Source organism: Dermacentor albipictus, chromosome 3 (genome assembly GCF_038994185.2).
Source record: "Dermacentor albipictus isolate Rhodes 1998 colony chromosome 3, USDA_Dalb.pri_finalv2, whole genome shotgun sequence".
Taxonomy (NCBI): Eukaryota; Metazoa; Arthropoda; class Arachnida; order Ixodida; family Ixodidae; genus Dermacentor; species Dermacentor albipictus.
Genome location: NC_091823.1, coordinates 114,680,162 through 114,704,619, shown reverse-complemented (window position 1 = coordinate 114,704,619; position 24,458 = coordinate 114,680,162). Strand labels below are relative to the sequence as shown.

The 24,458-nt window shown below is 45.8% G+C and overlaps 1 protein-coding gene across 2 annotated transcripts in view; it reads left to right on the top strand.

Moving 5' to 3' along the window:
• Window positions 1-24,458, top strand: part of dve (SATB1_N and homeodomain domain-containing protein dve) — an 84,460-nt gene that overhangs the window by 4,687 nt on the left and 55,315 nt on the right. The window lies entirely within an intron of this gene.

The following is a 24,458-nucleotide window of genomic DNA, read 5'->3' as shown; positions in this document are numbered from 1 at the left end:
GAGTGGAAAGTGGGATTAATTTAGACATTTTTAAAGGTGCACACATCTCTCTAGTTTCAATTTGGAGGCTCGGTGAGTTGGGTTGGCTTCTGCCTGGTATGCACACCATCTTGCTGCAGCTCGGTAGTTTTCCGCTGTCGCCCTGCTGCTGTGCAGAATCGCATAGGTGTCTTTGTTTTGTAGATCTCTCATGCTGCAGTCACCTAAAACTAGGGCCTTCTGCTGTCTGTACAGTCTACTACAGTGAGTGTGGAGACTGGCTCACTACCTTTGCTCGACCTTTGCATCGTTGGCTTTCCGAAAACAAATACTCCATGCAAATGATATTTTGAGGAGAAGCAATGCATTACAAAGGCTTCTTGTGGTTGCACTTGAAGAAAATAGAAAAGTTACACAGTTTCATTATTGCAACACTATAGTTTCTGTGCTTGCTGTCAATACTAAGTGATCTGCTTTTGCGGTAATCCATGTAGACGCTAGCACATTTTTTCTCTGCTGAGCATTTTTGAAGACTCCATTTGAACAATGCTTACACAGCCACAGCAGAAGCACATTACAATGTGCCTGTTCTAGTAGCTTCCGATACCGTTTGATACCGGTCTTCGACACCGTTTATATAATGGCACAGTGCGATGTCTCTGTATAACAACCCACAGTTGGGACCTGGGTCACTGGCTTTCAGTGAGCATGTGGTCGTGAAAACAGTGGGAGCCACATTGACTTACACAAGACTCATTCTTGCCGTTTTACAGCACAGAGCCCATACTGTGGCTCCACGATAAAGTAAACAGTTTACGTAGCAGCAGCACGAGGGAAGACAGTTCTCTTGCAACTTTTATGTGATCACCTGAATGGTGCTACTATCATGGGGCACAACATTAAATGCAGTGCTTTGCTGTATCAAAAGGTGCACACTTCAGGCAATGCATCTGACAGATTGGCAACTTGCGCAGACACTGGCAAGCAGTGTGTCTGCTTGAAAATTTGTTGTCACAACCGCTTTTACTGGCTGACGAAATATGTGAACAACGGAATTTTCGCCACAATTGTGGGACAACTAAGATGCGAACGCTGTCCACCTGCACTCCCAGAGGGACTACCCCATCAAGAGCGGAGCCAAGGTGGGACAGGGATGACGACAGATAACATGAGCCAGTATTCGTGGTGCTTTGAGAGTGTAGCATCACGAAAGAGAGGAGTATTAGCGCTGTAAGCAGGTTTGAGACATTCCATTGCTATGGCGTAACTAGTGCCCTGCCATGGCTGTAGCAATAAGGATACATGCTCTCAACTCCAGTATTCACAGATGGAGTCTGACTTGAAGCTCTTCTTTGGCTTCATCAAGTATAAGACTGCATCACTCGTCAACTAAATTATAGACACTACAATACAGTGATACCTCTCTGTGATTTCTATAAGGAGGATTTGCTGGAGAAATGCATTCCCAGATTAGATTAGAAATGAACAAATTCGAATTCCAGTAGCTGATTTTTTCATAACAGACTGTTCATACAACATGGGCTCAAGGCAACGTTGAGGGGAATACTTAAGACAGTGCCATTGTGGAGTTTCCCAGCGAATTAATTTTACAGGGAAGTTGAAGTTAAGTCTCTTCAACCTCACCCCTATGGTGAAACCTTTTTATTCTCATGTCCCTAGCTTTTGATTTCAAAGGTTAAGCGGACTTTTTGTGGTACAAACAAGGTGCAGTTCTTATCTAAGTTGCCCTTCAGCCCAAAGGACTACTACTGGCAGGCCTTGTGGCAGCAGTGGTGTAGTTGACTCATCGGGGTATGATTTGGTAACCAAAAAGTACGCTTTTAATAGCCATTTGTCACGCATCCACTCATATTTCAAGTGTCAATATATCTGCCCTATCTGAAACTACACTTTTACACTGACCAAAATTTTATTGCAGTTGGCCTTTAAGTGTTTCTTTCTTTCTGAAAGTGATTCATGGTAAAGAAGAGGTAGAGAAATGGTCAAAAAAATTTTTAATTAGCCATTAATATGGTCAAAGAGAAAGATGCCCTGTAAGCGCACTTCTCGGGGTGCCGTCGGCTCTCTGTGAAGGAAGCCATACTGGTCCAGCCATTATGTGTGGCCTCCAAGCAGCAGTAAAGGTTAAGTGGCCCGTCTCAAGTGTATCGAAGCATTGCAGTCAAAGAGGAGATTTAGGCACCAACATAAGACGGAAGGAGGGATGGAAAAGGTGAACATTGCCTGCTATTTCACCATGATGCGCACTGTGTGAGCTTGTTAATGCAGCCTGCCGACATCAAAAGAGCCCACACCACTTCTCACGTACAGCCGCATCCGCCGTGGCACTTTGTGGCGTGCTCGCCCATTCAAGGCAACTGCATACTCTGCCGAGGCCCAAGAAAAGCTTAGCGACACAACACATTTCTGAGTCCGCTCTTCTTGCCAAACTGTTTCCTATAAACCCGAAAGACCCCTTGTTTGGCTAATTTACACAGGTACCGTCTGCTTAAATACATATGCGAGCAATTCCTGTACAGCAATGCATTGTTATTTTTCTTTTCAGGCTCACCTGCATTTCTCATAGTGGGTTAATTCAGACTTCAAAACATACACCACGCTTAGAAACTGGTTACAGAGAGCAGTTATACATTGCACTTCCATTAGTTGCATGGAACAGGCGTTCTGATCAGTAATTTAGTGTTCGCATGTAATTTTATGCTGACGGCACATGCACATAGCAGCATCTCCGTGTACAAGGGCAAGGGGATAATTTGGTAAGTTTGTTCGATAAAAGTCTTACCATATTTACTCGATTGTGACGCGCACCCGTTTTTCGTGACCAAAAGAAAGGGGGTGGGGAAACGCCCTTCATTGTAACATGCACCCGTTTGCCGTGACCTAAAGAAAGAAAAGTCCTTAACAGTACCGCACACCTCATTCTTTCACACCGAAATACAACTTTCTCTCGTTTGAAAAAAAAAAAACACACACACACACAGATTTAGTCCTAAAGTTGCGATTAATAAAAAAAGTTGCAGTTTCGTGCGACAGGCGAAGTATCGATTATGATAGCAAATTCGTAGACAGCTATACGAAAAGTAAGGAGAGCAGTTTTATCGGCCGTATAAACTTTTAATTCGCTTACTAACCAAGTGAACAAGCATGGTGTCACGTACACACAAGCATGAACATGTCTCACTCAGTGACCGCGGAAACTCTTTATATGCAGGAGTGCGGAAGTGCGGTAGCAGGAGCGAGGGAATTGACCTTTGTGCGGCCTCTCGCTTCAGTGCGAACTAAGCAACGAGAACACAGCATGGTGCACCTACATGCGTAGACTCTTGTCTCCACCGCAGATCACTTTCAAGATAGGGTCTGCGCCATACATAGCAGCCGCCGGGGTATAACGCTTCTCCTGTTTGCGCCAGTCCCGCACGCAAGCTTCGGGAACTCCGTGCACCCGTGATGCGGCCTGATTTTCGTCCGTCTCCAATCACGGTATCACCTTCCTTTTAATTGCGACATCTTGATGAACTCTGCGTGTCTTCGCAGTTGGCACTTCCATGCTGATAGGGCAAACGCAGAAAACGGGAAGACGGACGGTGCACTAACCTAGGCCAGAGGAAGCATTGCCTAAGCACACATACTACAGCACATGGAGAAAGCTACGGAAGCTAGGCTCGAAGCGCATACGAGGCGGCCATTTTGACATGCCGATGGCGATGTGGTGACACAGATTTAGGGTTGTACTCGAGTCTAATGTGCATGCAATTTTTGTACCCGTTCTAACGGAAAAAAAGTGTGTGTTAGATTCGAGTAAATATGGTATACATAAACCCAGTGATAAAGCTTGCTGCTTCGTGGTGTTGATTCTTCAACTTGGATAGCAGCGCCATCACGTGGCACTAAAATTGTACATAATCTTTTTTTTTTTTTTGCGGCTCAGTTTGTCACAAGGTATTATATAATCAAATAAATGTGTGGAGAGCCTTCTTCAGAAGTTGGAAAAGGGGCTTGTGTTTTTTGTTGTCAGTAATGATACAATTAATTGCTTTGCACCAGGTAGTGTGCATTTTTTTCCGAATCCGGCATCAACTTGAAAATTAATAGATCATTGGTATATGGTGCTGCAAGCATTTGCCTTAAAAGATCAGAGCTGAATTTTTTCGATTGTCACTTGGGGTTTGGTATTAAAGGCGATAAAAGCTGATCTCCGTGGGCATCATCATGGGGTTTTTGAAGGTTATGGTGTGGACAGGTCACCTTTAGAGGTAAAATTGTGTGAGAAAACACCCAACACGACACCTCATTGCACATACAGGCATCCTATACTTGTACAGTTTCATGTACCAGTAGTAACTTGTATTGTATTTGGGTTTGTTAAGACAGGGCCCCTTCCCGCTCACCAGGCCGCATAGCCACTTTTGGTTATATGCTGGAAGTTGTTACGTTCCCTCTAAGGAAGGTTCTCCCGCAACGATCTTTCAAATTAGTTCATTAATAGCAGAGATATAAATATATGAAGTGCTGCGAACCCATGATTTCAAGAGGCGGGCGTCACTGCCAACATAGACATTGTCTTCACTTGCCCCGTCTAGCCTCCGCAAGCGAAATTCCTTTGCTGCATTCTTCCATACGGGAGTCTGGGGATCGCATGACAAATACGTCACGAGTCCCGCCCCCCCCCCCTTTTTCTCCCCCCTTCTCTTGCAGTTTTGCTGCATGGCGCACTTCTGGATACGGTCTTTTGCGCAGATGGTTGCGTTTGTTTCGTTTTTAACAGCGCATGATTTTGCGTGCTCTGCATGAGAACGCCTGACCAGTGCCACAATCACGAGCAATGAGGCAGGCATGAGAGGATGAACGAGCATGATCGCGGTGCTGGAACACAGTAGAAAATGAGATAGTTTCATTCTCTGCGTTGCGCATCTGCACGATGTGGGAACAAGCAGACGAAACAGAAATACACCTCTCTTGGTACGGTACGAAGTAAAACAAGAAACACATGGACATCTAGTTTGTACGTTTTATTATTTATTTAAACTTTAATTCGTCTATTGAAGCAACAGATTAAACAAGTAACCAATGTTGCCTTGAATAAATCTCGAAATCACATGTCACTACAAGCGAGGTCATAGCACTGCCATGTACATAGGTGTACTTACGTGACATATGTAGACTCTCTGGCTGGGAGCGCTGTGCCCGCAAGGAGAAGGGCAAACGGCATTTGGTTTGAAATTTAAGCTCTTTCCACAGCGTGTAAAGATATAGTACTTAGCAGACACGATTGTTAGTGCGCATTATATGCACTGCGCTTGTCGGAAGTGAATGGTTAGACCTGGTAAGGGGCCCTGTAAAGGGCCCCCTCACTGTGCGTAAGGGAAATTTTGGTTATAGTACACTTGAAATTGTAAAGTGACATCTAGAGAGCATTTTAATGCAAGAATTCTTGTCCTTGGTTCATTGTTAAATGAAGTGGGAGAAATCTAAATGTTGCATCACCACGCTTCCAGGAGGTGAGCTTCGCTCTCTCCCATTGCCTCAACTACCACAAGGGACATTCCTTCCCTGCATTCTTCCATACCACAGTTGAGGTACCACATCGTGCATACATGTCGAGCCTCACCTCCTTTTTTCTTCCCCCTTCCTCTTTTTGCTGTGCGGCGCACATCCAGTGGTGGTGATGTGCGCTTTGTGTTGGACAATTTACCGACTTCAGATGCCATAATAGGTGATGTTGCAGGCAGCGCGTCTGATGTTTGAGCGGGTTATGTTAGCGACCTTGATTCTATGGCAGGACACAGGGCATCCTTGAGAGGAATGACACCCAGACTTTTGTTCAAAATTTAAGCTGTTTTCGCGTCATGCAGCACTTTATGCATTGCTGACATGAAGGTCAGCGTGTGAACTATGCACTGTGTTTGTCTGTTTGCAATGCACAAACCTGGCGAGGGGCTTTTTAATGTCGCTGGCATTTGCAGGCACAACTCTTCGTAGGGATGTGACCTTTTAAATTCATTATTTATTTTATTCCTTTAACAAGTGCAGCGCTCTATTAAAGGACCAGGCAGGTAGGTTAAAAAAATCTTATTTGCACATATGGAGCATGTTGCGCCGCTAAGAAAAAAAAAAGAAAGTAAACGGGGAATACTGGAGCAAGAAGAAAAAAGAATGGACATGTCTTACGCAACATATTTACACAGTAGATGTGCCAAAGCAGTAAATACCGCACTCTTAGCATGGAGATTAACCACCTACACATAGGAGCCACTGTGTGCATGCACCTATGCCATTTAATAAAACAGTGTGCTTTTGCATTTAGGAAGAGAGAGATTGGGTAAAAAGAACTGACTATAAGATATATTGTGTCCTTTGGCTTTTCTTGGGTCTCAAACGGATAAGTGCATTCATGAAGTGTGAGTAGCGGGTGAAGTTGCTTTGAATGCGCATGCACAATATGACGGCAAGCCCGTGCACCATCCTTCTCGAGGAGGCCCCCGCGTCCTACCGTGGCATCAAGGTCAAACACAAACTCTTAACGTCCGACGCAGTGCCTGCAACATCACCGATCATGGCACGCGATTTTGTTAAATCGCCCAATGCACTGGTAAAGTGCCATGCAGCAAAACATAAGGAAAGTCCCTTGGCTACGGTATGGAAGAAGTGAAGGAAGGAATGCTCTAGTCGAGGCACAGGGAGAGAGTGAAGCTCGCCTCCTGGGAGCATGGCAATTTCAATTTCTCTTGTCTAAGATGAGTTGTGAAAAATTTGTGCATATGCTCCCTATACAACATCGCTTGAACCACTGGAAAAAAGCTAAAAGGAAGAGAACTGGAACAGAATCGTCACATTATCCTGGCCCTGCCATTTCTGCAAAAATCACGAGGTCAAAGTGAAATATTGATGCACGTACATATTTTCTTTTTCGGGTGATTGTTTTCACTTATTAATTAGTGTTTAAAAGGTACCTTCCAGCATAATTGCTGGGGTTGGCATACATGCCGGAATTTACACCACTATTTGCATCAACTGCTGCTCTTTTATGAAGCTTGGTGTCTACGCTCTGTCTTTATAGTTGTCTCGTGGTTGACATTTTACAGATTGAATTTATAAGCATTTCTTTTGGCACAGCATTGTACCTAGGCATAGGTTAAGGCCCTGAAATAGAGCTATTCCTGATACATGTTGCATGTCCCTCTAGAGTGGTTTGGCAGTTCAGTGGTACATTGTCCTAAAGTTTGAAGAAAACCCAAATTACGTGTGATAAGGTACTTCGATTATTCCCACATTATCTACGGTTCTTCTGTTTCCAGGTGAAAAAAACCATTAAGAGTTTCGTCAAGGGAGTGAAATATAAGTTCAATCTAAATTTGAAGAATAATTTTTTTTCTTTTATTACACATTCTTGATTACAATGCATAAAAATAGGTAAAATTGGTTAGACCCATAGCCAAAGGCTAGTGGGGGCCAAAACAAAAATATTTAAGTGCAAGCAATAAGTTTTATAAAGTGAAAAATAATTGATAAATCCATTTCTACTGAGAAAGGTATATTTAAAACAAAACAAAACATGAACTGTGAATCAGTATCGGGTAACACTACCATGGGAAAAAATGCATCATAATACAGTTAACATCACATGATGCTGTGTACACTGCAACTACAACATGACAGAATGCTAATACATGATAATAAAAATAATTTATGCATACCAATGACATTTACTGTGAAGGAAGAAATAATGTTAAATATACATGAAATGAAAGCTAGAACAAGAAGTGTGTGCCAGTATTTAGGTTTAGCCATTTTTCTGGAGAAGGTATTTTTTAAGTGCGGTTGCAAATCCTTTCGTTTCTTTCACATGGCGGGGCATCTCATTCGGGATTCACTCCATTAAATCGGTTTGGTCACTCTTTATAAACATTGTTAGTTGGCGGAAGGTTGAAATTTTGTAATGTGACGCGTCTAAGCATGACGAAGAAGAAAAAATTAGCATCTCCGTGTAGTTTATTATGTTTGGCAGATAATTCACATACAGTGAAAACAGTAAGGGCGAGAAAACGGATCCCTGTAATACCCCTGTTTTTATGTTTAGTAGGCAAGATGAACGATTGCGCTTTATGATCATTTGGTGGCGTCTGCTTACGTAACTAGGAAAGTTGAAAATTTTTGCCCCAGAAACTGTGGTGCTTTAACTTAGTCAGCAAAATCTCATGGTCTACTGTATCGGCAGATTTCTTTAGGTCAAGGAAAACTACAGCTGCAAGCAGGTTATTGTGTAATGCCATGTTAATTTTTGTTGCTAAAGTTAGCTCAGTTGCTGAAGTGGAGTGGTGTGACCTGAATTCACCTTGCTGAGAGCAAATTGCACGGTATTCAAGGAAGAGACATACACGTTTTACAAGAGTTTTTTCAATAATATTATTGGTAATACACAAAACAGATGTAGGTCTGTAATTTATGGGATCAGAGCAATGGCTGTCTTATTATGTGTCGGCACGAACATTGCTTTCTTTTATCAAGAGGGATATTTGAATGTGCGCAACAAATGGTTAAATGCATGGCGTAAAACAGGGCCCAGGATATCAACATTACCTTTCACTGACCGCACTGTAACGCAATATGACCTGCTAGCTTTACTTGTGTTCATATTAGCAACAGTATACTGAATTTCCTCTAAAATGATGTGATCAGCAAATGTTTTTGATAAAGAGTATGAAAAACATTGGTTTCTGTCAGGAGAGAACTGAGCTGCTAATGCTGGACTGATTTCAGAGAATTCTTGATTAAATATATTCACTGTGTATGCATGGATAGTGCTGGGTAACATGCGTTGTGAAGGTGGATTACCCAACAGCTTCCTTTACAATCTCCCAAGTTCTTTTACAATTACCTTTAGCTCGTTCAATAAGAACAATAATTCTCTTTTGTGCTTTCATTAGAGGTACAGTCTCATTTCTTAAAATTTTGAACTGGTCTAAATAGTAATCATTATGTTTACGTTGCCTCCATTTGTGCTACCAGAAATAATTTTGCTTCAGCAATGCAAGGATCTCATTCGTCATCCAGTGATTCAAAGGAGTCTTGTATGAGAGTACAGATGGACTTAAACGGCTATCATCGACAGCACAGTAAAGAACTTTTATTACATTCTGAAATCGATATCGACATCATTATCGTATGCATTGTCAAAGTCAACGGCAAGAATATTATTCCACAGTAAGTTGTAACCTACTTTGCTGACTGTTGTCGAACATGTTGCCCTCTTCTTCGTTAAGTAATTAATGGAAACAAAAACAGGACATAATCTAATATAGGTTCATTTTAAACGCCAGCATTAATTTTCGTTTCTGTGCTAGTCAATATAGGGCCAATTGTTGTTGCCAACATATTAGTTAACCTCGTGGCAATGTTGATCATGTTGTCAAAATTGAATGAAATAAGTTCTGTATTATCAGCATGACTAGTGTGAGTCAGTGTCCAATGATTGCCACTGGGTTGTTGTACTTATTAAAGAATATTTGTTCCATTATATAAAAAAAGCAACATTAGAATTTGGCGGCTGATAAACAATGCCGATTATAAGAAAACAGTGCAATCTAAGAAAGAGGGCTTCTATATCTGGGGAACTGCAATTAAGCGATAATAATTACGTGAATGCGTAGCCTCTGTTCACAAAAAGTGCCATGCCACCACTATGTGAACATGAGTTGCACCGATGCGACAAAGTTACGTAACCAGGAATGGCTGAGTTCTCTCCTTTTTAATGCAAAAGTATTATATGGCTCATGAGGTAAAAAATCCGGCGATATTGTCAGCGTCCGCCTGGCCACGATAGTCCAAAAGTAATTGAACCCTCGACCTTTTGTGGGAGACGAACCCATGACCTTTGGTGTTAAAGTGAAGTTAATTAAGGCACAGTTAATTAATGTATAGGTAATAAAGGCACTCGCACCCATGACCATTGGTGGGCGTCGAACCTACAACTTTTGGTGTTAAGACTAAGCTAATTAAGATACAATTAATTAAAATATAATTAAGGCACTCAAACCCATGATCTTTGGTGGGAGTTGTACCCACAACCTTTGGTGTTCATTAAGGTGAAGTTGATTAAGGCACAGTTAATTAAGCCACCTGAACCCTTGACCTTCGGTGTTAATTACAGTGAAGTTAATTAAGGCACACTTAAGCCACTCTAAGCCATGGCCTTTGTTGGAGAGTCGAACCCTCAAGCTGTGGTGAGAGTCGTACCCATGACCTTGCATTGTGGCATAATGTCTAAGCATCGTGCAGTGGTCGCAGTGCTTTGCATTCATCCACGTAGGGATAACTAAGTGCCCCTTCAATTTTTTTAACCAAGTTTCCGCGGTTGCGAGCACGTCGAATCTGTGCCCACACTTTTATAAAAGGGCAGGGAGTAAGCTTAAATTTTTTTCTTATTCTGCAAATATTCCACTGAAAATTAGTCATACTCATAGCATAGCAGTTGTTCAGCTTGAATGCCATGGTTATGGTGAAAGGGAGACTTGGAAGTCCCAGAAGTGCCTACATTGCGAGGTCATCCTCGCATGTGACGGGAATGACCTTTGAGTTTCAACTAATATTACAGAACTTACTCAGGTATAGGATGTGGAAAGACGGCACTCAAGCTTGCTTTCTTGCACTTCTGGCTTCACATATCAATGGCCTTCTCGTTCAAAACGATGAATTAAGGCCAATGGGAATTGTAGAATTCCAATCATTCTCGTGGCAACACCAGTCACGAAGACAGCTCTAGAAAATGGTTTTTGATATAAAACCTTGTGACTGGGCATGTGCAGTGGGTATAACTTGTGGCACACATCACACTTGTAAAAAACACTTGGCTTTCATTAAACATACCTTAGCAGGCTAACAGTCTTTAGCCAGTGAAAAACGGTCACCAGAATACGATGAACAATGTATGCATGTCAATATTTAGCTGCTTGTTAGGGTCAGGATAATGGGACAATTCTGTTTGAGTCCTATTCTGTTTTGGTTTTTGCGAGTGGTCTGAGCGGTGCTCCACCTATGTTATCACTTGAGTCTGCCAGTTGTGGGTGAGGGACGATAATAGAATAATTGCTTTATCATACCGGTCTAGCTTTCAAGTGATGCTTTCAAGTGATGTTCCTCATCAGTGACATACTTCTATTCAACCTTCATGTGTACAACTATTATCTCTGGAGAGGCGAGATTTTTGTTATTTGAGGAAAAAGCAGGCAAGCAAAAAAGAGATGGCGTTATTTGCTGCCTGAGAACGCTTGCTGCTGTCGCAGTAAACGACTTCAGAGCTTAGGAATCACTGATATCTGCTCCCTTTTTGTTTTACGACATTTACTGGCGTATCAGTGGGCTGCTTTTTCCAGCACACTTCTCTGACCACCTGTGGTCACATCTTCTGGATACTTGACAGTGCGAAAAAAAAAAAAAACATGGTGTGCTTTTCAGATCACCGTGGACTTGCGCAGGATGCAACCGCTTGGCGACATGGGGGTTATTGGCCTGCATTTCTTTATCATAGGTCAAGCATACTCTTCACAAATTGAATAATTCTTCACAACTTAACTCCTTAGGTAAACGTTAACGTGTGCACTAAAGCTGAGGAGCTAGCTTGTTTTATCTGGCTAACTTAATTTTAGCTGACTTAACTCCTTAACTGAAAATAAAAAGTTAACTCTTAACTAAAAGTTACTGTATATAAATGCACTTCAAAATTGTGACTAAGAAAGGTTTCTTAATCACCAGAAGTGTAGAATGTGTAGAATACTGTGTTGTTTATAATTACCGCGACAGAGGTTGTCACCTTTAGGTAGATACTGAAAGAACCCCGTATTGAGTAAAAATTGAGAAATGTAAGAAATTGACCAAGTCTAGTTATATATAAATGTCAGTAAAACTTTGATTTGGGTGAATCGGTTCATAGCTATTCTAAAAGCTCAGCACGACCAAGACGGAGGCAGAGATGTGATGCATGACGTGGTTTTGTGTTTGTCTCTGTCTCTGTCATGCTGCACCTTTTGAACAGCTAATTGGTGGGTTTACCGGTATTTTAGTCCCGCTTGAAATCAACATTTGCACTTTAGGTCTACATGCGCATTCCCATTCAGCTTCTTGTGTTTCAAAATACGGAGTTATTCCAGATTCATTTCCATTCCAGAGTTGCCACTCAGCAACTCTGGTTGGTATTTCACTTGATACTCAAGAAAGGGTGCATTCTGTCGCATAAGAGGAAAGTGAAGCATGCCGACCAAGAAGGTGTGGTTAATGATTGTTAGATGTTTTGACACGTGGAAGAAAGCCTTGTGTACGAAACATGAGCTCCTCGGGATGGCAAGTTTAAGTGCATTTTGACACTCGACCTAGGCAACTTGTGTGTGCAGACAGAAGAGTGCCATTGTTACGATTCAACATTTTTAATGCAGTAGCGATAAGGGCCCCATGTCATAGAATACCTCTTTCATTGATGTAAACATTGTCGCAGTTTGTGCCGGGTATTCTGCATACCATGCCTGGAATCTTTTCGTTCTTCAGCTTGACGACCAGACGAGACCAGAACAAACAACATGTCTTCAAACCGTTGACTGCATTCTCTTGCAGTCATAATTTGTTCATTGGCCTTGGCTGCATGCCAATTGTGAATTCCACTCGGCCAGCTGTGCCCCTTTATTGAGGAGCGGGTGTTGACTGGACTGCTGCTGTGAGGTTAATCAGCTGAACAAGAAATGGACGCTTGCTCACTTTGTGTGTATTGGTAATGTCAGCCATAGCCAGAGTGCGCACAGAAGCTGGCACATGCTTTTCTATTGAATCATAAGTATGTGAATGTTGAGGTACAGTGGTGCACACTATCATTACCTGCAGCACTTTTGTGGCAGTTCTCAGGTGCTGGACTGCACAAATTAAAATAGCGCAATTCTTGCATTCTTCGCATGCTCACGTGGTGAACAGTATTGTGAGAAATGTTGCTGTGGGAGGCCTGCGTGACTTCAGTAGCTCAGGTCGAGTGTGCAGCCTGTTTTATTTCGTGCTGCGTGCATGCGAGCGGGTTCTGGAGGTGATAGTCCCACTGCTACATTGCTTTATTGTTTGTAATGCATGTAACTTGCAGTACAGGCTTTAAGAAAACAATGACAGACACCACTCGTCAATGAAGTTTGTGTTCTGTACTTCAATGGATAGAAGTACATGTTCTGGTCTCACCCCTGTGATGGTAATGTATCTCAGCTTTCTTGAGATTGTTCACCTGTCTGAAGAAATTCTTGATACTTGGCACCTGTGACAACAGTCCCTGTTGATCTTACTGTGTTGCTTTTTCTGCTGTACTTGTATGGTATCACGTCGTGTCATGAGGTTGGTTTTCATGGTTGTCTGGCTACTTGCTGTCTTTGTGTATGAAGTCATGTATGGATAGAACGACTAGTTCCACTTCCTCCAGGACTTGACACTCTTTGGCCAGACCTGGCCTGTGCGTCAATAAATTCTCTATAGCATCGGTTACATGCAGCTCATTTCGGCATTTTTTCTCGCACTGAGTTGCTTTGAGGAGTCTTCAGTCTCTTCTCATTTCTTAATGTGGGAGTTTTTTTTATCTGTGCAAGTTCTCTACAGCATCATCTGCTAAAAGAACGCATATTCATGATTTGTCACATCTGTTCTTAGAGTGTGCAATGTCTCAGCACACATTCAACACTTGCCACATGCAGGTTACAACATATATAGGGCAGAACTTTGCAGGAAGTGAGCGGCCCCTGTGTAGATGCTGCTAAGAGCCTTGAAGAGTGCCTGGTAAGAAATTCTAAGTTGCATAGTTAATTACCATAGCTGCAGGAACCTTAGCAGAGTGGGTTGGTGCTAGGGCAGCAATCGGGAAGAACTTCTAGAAGTTTTTAACAGTTTTCACGCAATCTTTTCCAGACTTGAGAGATGTCTGTTTCTTAGATAAAGGCTACACTCAAAGATCCTTGGGAGTCTTTAGTGGTTTGTTGTCAGCTTAAGCTCTTCTAGTTCTTTTGAATGGAGGATGTTTCTCCGTGAATATCCTTTTGTTGGAGTTCATTTAGGTTTGAACACTGTTGAACTGTAGTGGGTGGAAAAATCCATGCATACCTTTTCTGTACCAGCTGACATCTGCAGTGGCACTTGGATTTACTGCCTATAGATATCCTAAATAAAGCTTTACAATACAAGAAGGTCAAGAAGAGCTCGTGCTACTTTCCCCCCCCCCTTTTTTTTTGTCATGCTCGAGGCACAAGTAGCAGCCTCCACCTATCAGGTTTCTTTCCACACAGTTGTTTTCCTGCCAGCTTAGCTGCACCTGCCTGCATTCAGGTTCATACTCTGTGTTAGATTGCATTGTGTGGCTCTACGGTGCAGTCGTAACCTACAAGCCGAAGTAAGAGCGTGTTGTCGCGTTACAGATAAGCACTGGCAGAGATACAACTCGCCGCGTCTTATTTAATCTTTTTGCTCATTTGTGAAGCACAGTAGGTCATATCACACCTCATATCGTAGTCGTATGGGTGGTTTAACGGCAATTTGACGGCTACCACTGCTGTTCAACTGCTAATACATTTGCAATATGTTGCACCAACTGGCCCAGCAGACTACGATCATGAGCCAACCTCATCTCTGAACTTCCCAGTGTATGAGCTATTGATCTTGGAAACCTGTCAGTTGGTTTTAGCTTCCCATTATGTCGCGGTTGCAAGTTATACGCGAGGCTTTGTTCTTCCGGCAAAGTACAACGGGGTTTTACTGCGTAAGCCACCTGTTGGGGACGATTATCTCGGCGTTTTTTGTGAATGCCGGCCGCCTTGCATTGATTGGCAGAAGAGGGGAGCAACGCTTGCGAAGCTGCCGCCCGATATCCGTGCTCACAGAAGGAGAAAAGACGCGTCCGCTCGCATTATAGCGTGCATCGGCGTCCGAAACATGTTCGGAGTCGGCCAGGAGTTCAGCGTGGTCGACCTTTTCCTCGATTACAGCAACCACGACTCCGCGCCGACGACGTCAGGTGAAGTGGCCGAACCCGTTGACCTTCCTTCCTACCTTTCTTTATTCTGTGGCTAAAGAAGAACGCGCGCGCTCTGCAGATAAGCCAGCCGCGCGGACTTTGCCGTACGCCCGTGCGTAAAACCGTCGTGCTTAGCCATCTGCACGCCATGCTCGCTGCGGCGAGCCTTCTTCGCCTCCCCCCCCCCCCCGTTCTCTCTCTCTCTCTTATCGACCTACGGAGGAGGCGGCTCGCGTAGACGAACGATGTTGCGCCCTTTGTACTCTTCCAAGGCGACGGGTTGCTCGGGGGGATCAGATTAGCTTGGAACGAGCGTCGTTGTGAAAGCTGGGAGGAGACAATAAAAAGGCGAAGTGCACCTATTTCGCCGCTCGCTCGAAGAAAAAAAAAAAAAATGTGGGCTGTGGTCGGTGCGGCCCCCTGTGTCACTCGTAAAAAGGTGCACTCACTCGCCGGCGACTAGGCTTGCGGTCTTCTAAAATTACATGCGCCAAATGTGGATATGTATGGACGGAAGCAGACACGGCAAAGCATTTTTGTAGTGTGCGGACCGCTGTTCTCAACGCACACACACACACGCACAAACAAACAAACATTCAAAAAGGAAGTGGTCGTGCGAAATATTAGTTGAACTGCATATACTTCCGACAGCGCGCTGCTTTACATGGAGGCGAGCGAACTTGCAAAATTCAGTGTCCGCAAGTCGGCACCTCTAAAATTCCATCGTGGAATGAAATTGCAATACAAGATAAGCGAGAGGGCCTCATTGATATTGCTGTTTGTCCGCATGGTCGTTCGCGCTTTGCTCAGCAATGAAGCGACATAGCTCTGCGCAGATTTTATCGCTGGCTTCTGGATTGCGCGCGGATAAGCGCCGACAATCGCGCCGTTTTTTTCTCGCCGTGGTACGCTAATATATATATATATATATATATATATATATATATATATATATATATATATATATATATATATATATATATATATATATATATATATATATATATATATATATGCCAGCGATAAAATCTGCGCAGAGCTATGTCGCTTCATTGCTGAGCAAAGCGCGAACGACCATGCGGACAAACAGCAATATCAATGTGTGTATATATATGTATGCATGTATATATATATATATATATATATATATATATATATATATATATATATATATATATATATATATATATGCATACATACATACACACACACACACACACACACACACACACACACACACACACACACACACACACATAGGCGGTGGCGGGACACAGTAGAGAAACAAGGAACTCTGTCGTTGCCTCCCCCCGCGCGCGGTCGTGCTGCAGCTGATTCAGAGTCATCCAGCCTGATCGCGCGGCCTGCCAGAGAGCGCTGGGCACCAGAGACGGATCAGGTATTTGTGCAGGAAAAACATTGATTCGCAGTGGAGGAAAAGAACTAGGAAGCTTACCAGCAAGCATGCGGCCTATATGGTGAGCAACAAAGAACGTCAAGCGGCAAGTCAAGAGAGGCTGAAATAATCTCATGGGTGGCGGCAACGGAAAAGAAACCTGCCATGAGTAACTACTTCAGAGGAAAAAAAACCAAATCGGGAAAGAAGCAATTTATGATAACTCAAAGGTAAGCTCATTATACTTTTCGAAGCGAGATCGGTATGCCTTAGAACACGCACTTATAAAGTGGGGGATACAAGAGTGAGTGAGTGCGAACTTTATTTGGGTCCTTAGAACGAACAAGAACGACGGAGAGGCATGCGCTTGTTGCGGTAAAGCTAGGGAAACGATGGAGCAAGTTTTACTAGAATGTGAGGATATCTGCCCAGCGGTCAATTGAGGCACCACTGGCCTCCTTGAATCCCTTGGGTTCAGCGAGAGCAGTGGGAAAGTAAACACGTCCGTAATAGGGATTACTAAGTGGCGATTGGATGATTGGTGGAAGAAAAGTAAGGAAACGACAAAAACGGAGACGTACAAAAGCAAAGTTCACAATATGGGGTCAAGAAATTTGGTTGTGGGCGTTCATAGTGTTTGTTTTTTTCCTTTTTAACCTAGGTAGGACATTGGGCAGTATAGCAGCAAGAGCTTGGTGGCGCAACCCACCGCTCCGTTCCAAAGGGGACGCTCATAACATCCATACATCCGTCCGTCCGTCCGTCCGTCCGGATTTATGGGTAGTATGCATCGGTCCAAGGAGAGGGAGTATAGGGAGATAACTTTTTTTGCTGTTAATCGGCACACCACTTCAGTGACTTGTGACTCTCCAATTAAGCGAATAGCGTTCTTCTTCTTCATCTTATCATTATTATTACTGTGTGTGATGCGTATAGTTTGTACATCCTACCGAATGGTGACTGTGCTTTGTCGCACATTGGGAACCTATTTTTGAAAGTGATATGAGCGCGTACAATCGGCCACAAAAGCATACCCGGCACCTGATTTCCGAGAAAGTTGACTTCCCGCGGATCCATGGGTACAATTCACAGCCTCGACCTGTAGTGGCGACACGGGAATCCATTAAACTGGAAGAACCATATGCCCTAGAGCACAAGTTCGCATTGGTCGTGGAGCCCGAATTCTGTAAGCTTTTGTGGTCGACTGTGGCTTGTGAAAATTTTTTCTACCGCCGTCAGAGAATCTTAAAAGCCGCGGGTGTTGTTCTCCAATGAATTTAAGAAAGCAATATGAATAGTCCGTTTCTTGCAATACGTTTGCGTGAAATGGAAGTATGCAACAATCCTTCGTTTCCGACTACGATTTTTCGTGCGACAAAGTACGTTTATGACGAACACAATCAGTGATGCCCAGGGTTGACAAAATATGAGCACATATAATATGTTTGATGTAATTGATTGAAAAGAACCGCTCGTGCTTGAAGAGTTACCACGAATACTTCAGAGAAAATGTTATTACTCGTCTCGCACTGCACATTATCAATGTCTTTTTTTTTTCTTCTCCTAGTGTCTGAGAAAATGTCGAGCACGTCCTATAGAGAGGGGAAGGGAGGAGAGGGGGGGGGGTGCGCTTCAGCTTTACAGTCGGACTGCTGCTGTCTTTGTTGTTGTTGTTGATGATGATGTTGCTGTCGAGAGACCTACCATTCCTCACGTTTGTGTGGCGCCTTGGATGTTGCTCCATTTATTAGAGAGCGTCTAGTTCACAGTACGTAATATAAGAGGCGTGCAGCAATGACACGAAGGTCAACTTTTTTAACCATGGTTTCGTGTCCCCGCATGAGGCTTGTTCGCAGTCACGAGGATGGATGGCAAACAGGGTGGATGATTTCCATCCTTGATGGTCGGAAACGTATTTTAGCAAATGTTTGGCAAGGTCGACGCTGCGCCTATTATTGCGCTCTTCCCCGATTAGACCGAATTTCGTCGGACCCCTTCGTGTTTCGTCAGCATCTCGAGGACGTGGTTGCAGGAGCCTCTTTACCGGAGTCCGCTGCATACTCTTCCAAGCCTGTCGACCCACTCCGTCGATTGTTATACAGCGGCCCGCGAAAGCAACAACAACAACAAAGCAAAAAACCGTCGCTGTGCGAAGAGGGGAGCCCGACGGAGCTTACGCGGCCTGTCCGATTTTCCGGAACGTGACGCACGCGTGTTTAAACCTTGTCGATAAGGTGCGGCCGCCGCGTGACCGACTGATAGAAGCGGGCATCGCGAAAGATCGCCGCCCTGTAAGAAGCGCGGCTCTAGCGTGCGACGACGTCCGAGCGTATGCGCCGGTGAGGCGGGCTTATAGGCAGATTAGGCGCGGGCACTCCGCGGCACAGCGAAGTGTCGGAGGTGCAGCTGTCGCGCGGGGCCCCGTTATCGGCGACAGCGCGTCTTTGGCACCTTGGCGGGCGCCTGTATCACTTCCGTTGGGAGGCCCCGTGTAACCTACTTCTCGGTGAGAGACACCCTTTGCTTCCTGTAGCCACTACTTGGGTGTTATCTCCTCGTGCGAGAGCGTGCGCACACGGCTCTGTGCCGTGCCTCTCTGCGCGGCTCCTCGTTCTTGACACGCTGTCTCACCTCCTCGTTTCGCTGCTCTATATGCAAGAACCGAAGCTTCGCGATTGTAACCGCCGTTCCTCCAATTTTTTTTATGTATATCGCGTTCGCGTGCGCCCCCCCCTCCCCGTCTACTCGTTCTCTTATTTATTATTTTTTTTATTTCAAAATACTGCAGGCCAATGTGGTGGCCCAAGCAGGTGTGGGTTACATCCAACATGAATGTGCAAAGCAACAGACAACAAAAAAACAAGCAAGAAAGAAGAAAAGCAAAAAGAAAAAAAAGAAAAATAAAGCTTAAGAGAGAAGGTAACACTCCAACTCAGCTGCTGGTCAGACGCGTTGACCGCCGTGCGTTCCGAACTGGCACACGAAGCATCGAATCGAAACTAGTTGTGTATGTACAAATTCGGCCCGAGTACCGAAAGACCGCCGCAAGGTATTGAAACAGACCTGATCATAGCCTTTCGCAGACAAAGGCGCACGGCGAAGCGTCGGAAGTTCCCGTGCACTGCGCGAATCGTCTGCAACACGCCACGCGTGACGTCACCGTGACGCATTCGGGCAGGCGCGGCCAGACGCGAGCTTCTTCCAGTGGTATCCGTCCGCAGAAGCTCTTCCGGCAACACACCCGGCCCGGTACTCACGTGATTATCAGAAAAAAAAAGGAAATCCTTCGCCGCTCTATATACGCGCACGTTGAAAACTCCGTGTGGATCAGACCCTCCCGGCCGGGCCTCCGCGAGGAGGTGAGAACAATCCGTCTCGGTGCTGCGTTGACGCTGTAGCTGCGCTCGCCCAGCTGCGGATTGCGCTTGTCGAGGCGTCGCTATATATATAAGCCTGTCAAAAGTTGGGGCTCTACGACCGAGCCGCCCGCCTGACTGACCGACCATCTGTGGATCTATAGGTCCGCACCATACAGAAAAGCCGTTGGACTTCGTCGAACGTATAGCAAACTGCACGCCTGCAGTGCTCGGCGATTGAAACGTGATAGTCGGAACACATGGCGGCCGGTCTTCTTTTTTTCTTTTCTTTCTTTTCTGCGCCACCGGTGAGCGAGGAATGACGGCCGAGTGGCCGAAGGCAGTTGCAATGCGTCGCAAAGATCCTCGCCTTTCGATGGGATACAAAAAAAAGAGAAAAAAAAATCAACCCGGGTGTCACCATCGTCTGGTCTGCCGCAAGAAGTGCCGACAGCCACGCGCCTCCGAGTATCTCACATGGATCGCTGGGCACTGTACATATAACGCGCATGCTTCGAGTGCTTTATGCCGCAGGGTAAACTTTCGAATTAAAAAAAAGAATATATGTATATGACCTCCAAAATAGCGCGTTGTACGCAGCGCGATGTGCTTTCTCTGCGCTGATGCGCACGTACGGTGCATTGCAGTGGAAAGGAAATTAATACCTCGCGTATATATATGTGTGCACGTGTATACCTCGGAAGGAGCTCCGCGTGGCATGCCATTTTTTTTTTTTTTTGTCACGGCAGCGCCCAGATTTGGCGAACTCTTATTTCTACATGTTAGCCTGGCGTACACCTTCGTTTGTTTCGAGGCTGACTTCCCGAGTTATGCGTAGCCCGTGGTACGTTTGAGCGATTGTCATCGGGACTGCGAGCACTGCGTTTTGGAACCCTGCGAACGCGGCTCTGCGGTGGTGTGCTTGCTAATCAGTGAGCGATAGGGTCGCAGGCGCGAGTCCCGTTTGCCAGCACACGGTGAAACGCGATCCACTTTCGACAACCAACTCCGTGCCTAATGACTAAAAAAATGATACTTGAGGCGTCGTCTTTTTCGATGCTTGTGCCGTCAGTCCATGCCCCATACATGCGTTTTTTCCCCCCTCGTTTCATTTTTCTGTTTATTTTGTTTGTTTCTCTCTTCCCTTAACGACGTGGACTGTATAAGCTGCTCGCAACTTTCCGAGCGTGGGAGTCGCGGTTTCGACTGCCGTCCCCATTTCGCTACCGGCACATTTCGCTTCGCTACCGTCCGCCGGTATACCGAAGTGGTAAGGCACTCGAGTCCTTAGCCTTACGTGTGCTCATCAGAGAACGCCGGGTATAGTCTTGAATCAACCAGTACGCCTTACGCCAAGCACGCGCGTGCACCCTCCTTTATACCCTCTTCGCGGTGTTCCTTCATAGCAGACAGTGTAGCGTCCGGGCGTTAGACTGGATCAAGTAATAAATAACTCACTCGGTCGACTCTTCACTGCGCTGAAAAAAAAAAAAAAAGCCGAGTCGTGGCCCGCCGCTTCTATTACGTGCATACCCGCCGTGGTTGCTCAGTGGCTATGGTGTTGGGCCGCTGAGCACGAGGTCGCGGGATCGAATCCCGGCCACGGCGGCCGCAATTCGATGGGGGCGAAATGCGAAAACACCCGTGTACTTAGATTTAGGTGCACGTTAAAGAACCCCAGGTGGTCGAAATTTCCGGAGTCCTCCACTACGGCGTGCCTCCTAATCAGAAAGTGGTTTTGGCACGTGAAACCCCATAATTTAATAAATTACGCGCATTTGTTTTGCACCGTCACTCGATCGGCGGCGTGGATCGGCCGCCTTCCGTCCGCCTCGTTTTTCCACGTGAGGCCAACACGCGCTTATAGCGGAAAGAGAGATTCGCTCGTCCCCCTCGTAATGCGATTACGAAAAGGAAAAAAAGAAAGAAGGAAAAGTGGAAAATAAATGCTGCGCGATTGATAAGCGAGCTAATTGGTTTCACATTTATCATTTGCCAGTGGTGTTGTTTTCGTTTCGCTGAAAGGCACCCATATGGTGAAATATTGTGCAGATCCAACGGACTTTTTGGAACATACTTCAAGCGAAGCTTTTCTGAAGCGGTAAGTTAAACGCCGTGCAATTGTGATTTGCGCATCCGGCCGGTGAGGCGTGGGTACCCCCCCCTCCCCCCCCCCACTCCACGGCACGCGACCTGGGCGACCGCGGATTACAGTCTCGAGGTTCGGCCCCGCTTTATTATTGCAGTATCGCCTGCAGTATTATCTGCAGTACCGGCCCAGCTAATTGCGGCGGGATGCTGACCGAGCGAGCAGGCGCGCCAAACCGCGAGGAAGAAGGTAAAGAAGCATCTTGCAACTTTTTTTTTTTTTGCGCAAGCAAACAGGGACGAAGAATTATTCGTCCCTGTTTGCTTGCGCCAAAAAAAGGTTTAAGATGAATCTGTTCCAACTAGGCCGACTCGCAGTTATGCTAAGGTATAGAAGGTTTCAATAACGGTGCGCTCGCAGGCGCACACTTGTACTGAGGATGTTTAATTAAGCACCCTTTGTTCTTTCAATGCGTAACTCCCGGAGAGGACTGCACCGGATCACCGGCACATCTTCAGGGGGCAGCAAAGATTTGGGCGGGGAGATAGGGGGGGGGGGGGGAGGGGTAGGACGGCTGCGTTTGAGCCGATTCGTTATACAGGTGCCGTCCTTTGCGTGGACCTGTTTGGGAAGACAGCAGCAGCAGCAGCCACGGTCATCAAAATCCGGGAGGTTTCGGAAATAACTGTTTACTTAAAAGATACCAACAATTAATAACGATATAAGAAACAGAAGAAAGCAAGCAACGTTGCTCTTTATGCCGTCATTGCGCAACGCGAGGCCGCCCTGGTCGCAGCGACGGCACGGAGCAGCATCCAGCGGGATGCGAAAGGGAGAGGGGGGGCTGTTCCATGAAGGGGCATCCTGCGGCCCCCCTTCCTCCTCCCCCTTCCCCCTCCGATTTGGAATGCGGAAAAGCGGTTGAGGCGGAGCGGATGACGCCTGGCGCGTGCTCTTAATCCGGGTGGCCTCGCGAGCTGCCCCCTCCTCGCCATGTTTATCCGCTGCCGGCGTATCTGTCCACTGCCGCCGCTCACGAAGCGGGGGGCGGCTTGTGCAAAACGGCGGGAAGCGCCGAACTGGGCCCCCTCCCGTGGACTCCTTCCATCCGCCCTGTGCTCTGGCTTATGTACCTACGGCGACCTTGTGATGTTCCCCGTCTTTTTTCTTTTTAATTTTATTTCCTTTTTTATTTTCTACCTGATGTTTAGGAGATATTGGGGCCTTTAAGTTGTGCCGGGTGTAGCCCGTTTTATTCCGTGGTACAGATGCGTAGTAGAAATGAAAGAACAAGCCGGCACTCGAGGATAGAGTGCTAACAAGAACGAAAAGAAAATGGAGAAAATGAAAAGTTTGGGCGACACAAGTGCATTAAAGGCAGTTCAAGACAGAGGTCAGACTGAACACGCGTCTTTAATTGTTGTTTACTTTTCTCTTATTTGTTATTCTTCTTGTTGTTTCGGCGCTTGCGTTTTCGGCATGATCCGAGCGATGCGTGTGTCCCTTGCGCACCCGTCAATGCGCAGAACGTTTTTTTTTTTTCAAGTTGCTTTGCGCTCTGCAGATAGCTGTCGTCGGCCCATCAAGAAAATACAGCGCGGCAGCGCCGTGTCACTTGCACGTAAAGGTCACTTGCACTTAGCCGCCGACCCGTTTCACGAAGCTTTCGAAAACTAATCGTGTGAGGGGGTGGCTCCTCGTTTCTGCCTTCTTTTTCTTCGTCCAGTTTTGTTCTGTCTACGCCGTTTAGATTTTCCAACGCACGTCATTGCCTGACGTGTCTGTTTCCCTTTCTCTTTTATCCCCTCGTCTCTCTCTCTCTCTCTCTCTCTTTCTCGAGGTTCCTGTGTTAAGCGTATTCATCGTCCGCTCGATGTGCTCGCACAACATGAGTGTGTGGCTTTAACCGAGAATGAGAACTGCCATCGTGCCGATACCTTCTTCCACTTGCGCCGTCGCAGCTGGGCTTATTCGCGCGGGTTACAGGAAGGCGGGTTGTGTTAAGCGTTCGACTGTCTTCCTCTTCCCTGTGCAACGGTAGACAATCTGCTGCACCCCGCGGGCTGCATTTCAAGCCGGAAGCGCCTCTTCCGAGCGATTCTGGTGTTCGCCGAGGACATCGCCCTAGCCGATCGCCTCTGAGCCCCCTCCCCACACCGACGGTGTTTCGACCGCTGCTGCTGCTGCTTCCCTGTCTCTTCCACCACTCTTTTCTACCCCATCCCCCCTGTGCAGCGCGGTTGAGGTGTCCTCATCTGAGAGGCAGTTACTGCGCTGCACTTTACCCCATGTTTCTTCCTTCCCAAACAAGAATCTCTCTCTCGACTGTCTTCCTCCCACCCACGCCTCTCGGCGCAGCTCGCACGCGGTGTTTCGAGGAGCGCTCCCGGCTACAGGCACATGCGTTAGAACAGTTGCGACACGCTGAGAGGCGTAGGTAGACGTGGCGCGTATCGTAATTTTATTCGAACTGCCGGGTTTGAGCAGTGCCGCTATCGTGCACTGAGATTGGATCGTCTGCTCGCTTTGCTTGCAGGCGAGGATTTATTTATTTGTTTGTTTACAAACACTGCAGGTCATAGGCCTTAGCATGGTCACTGT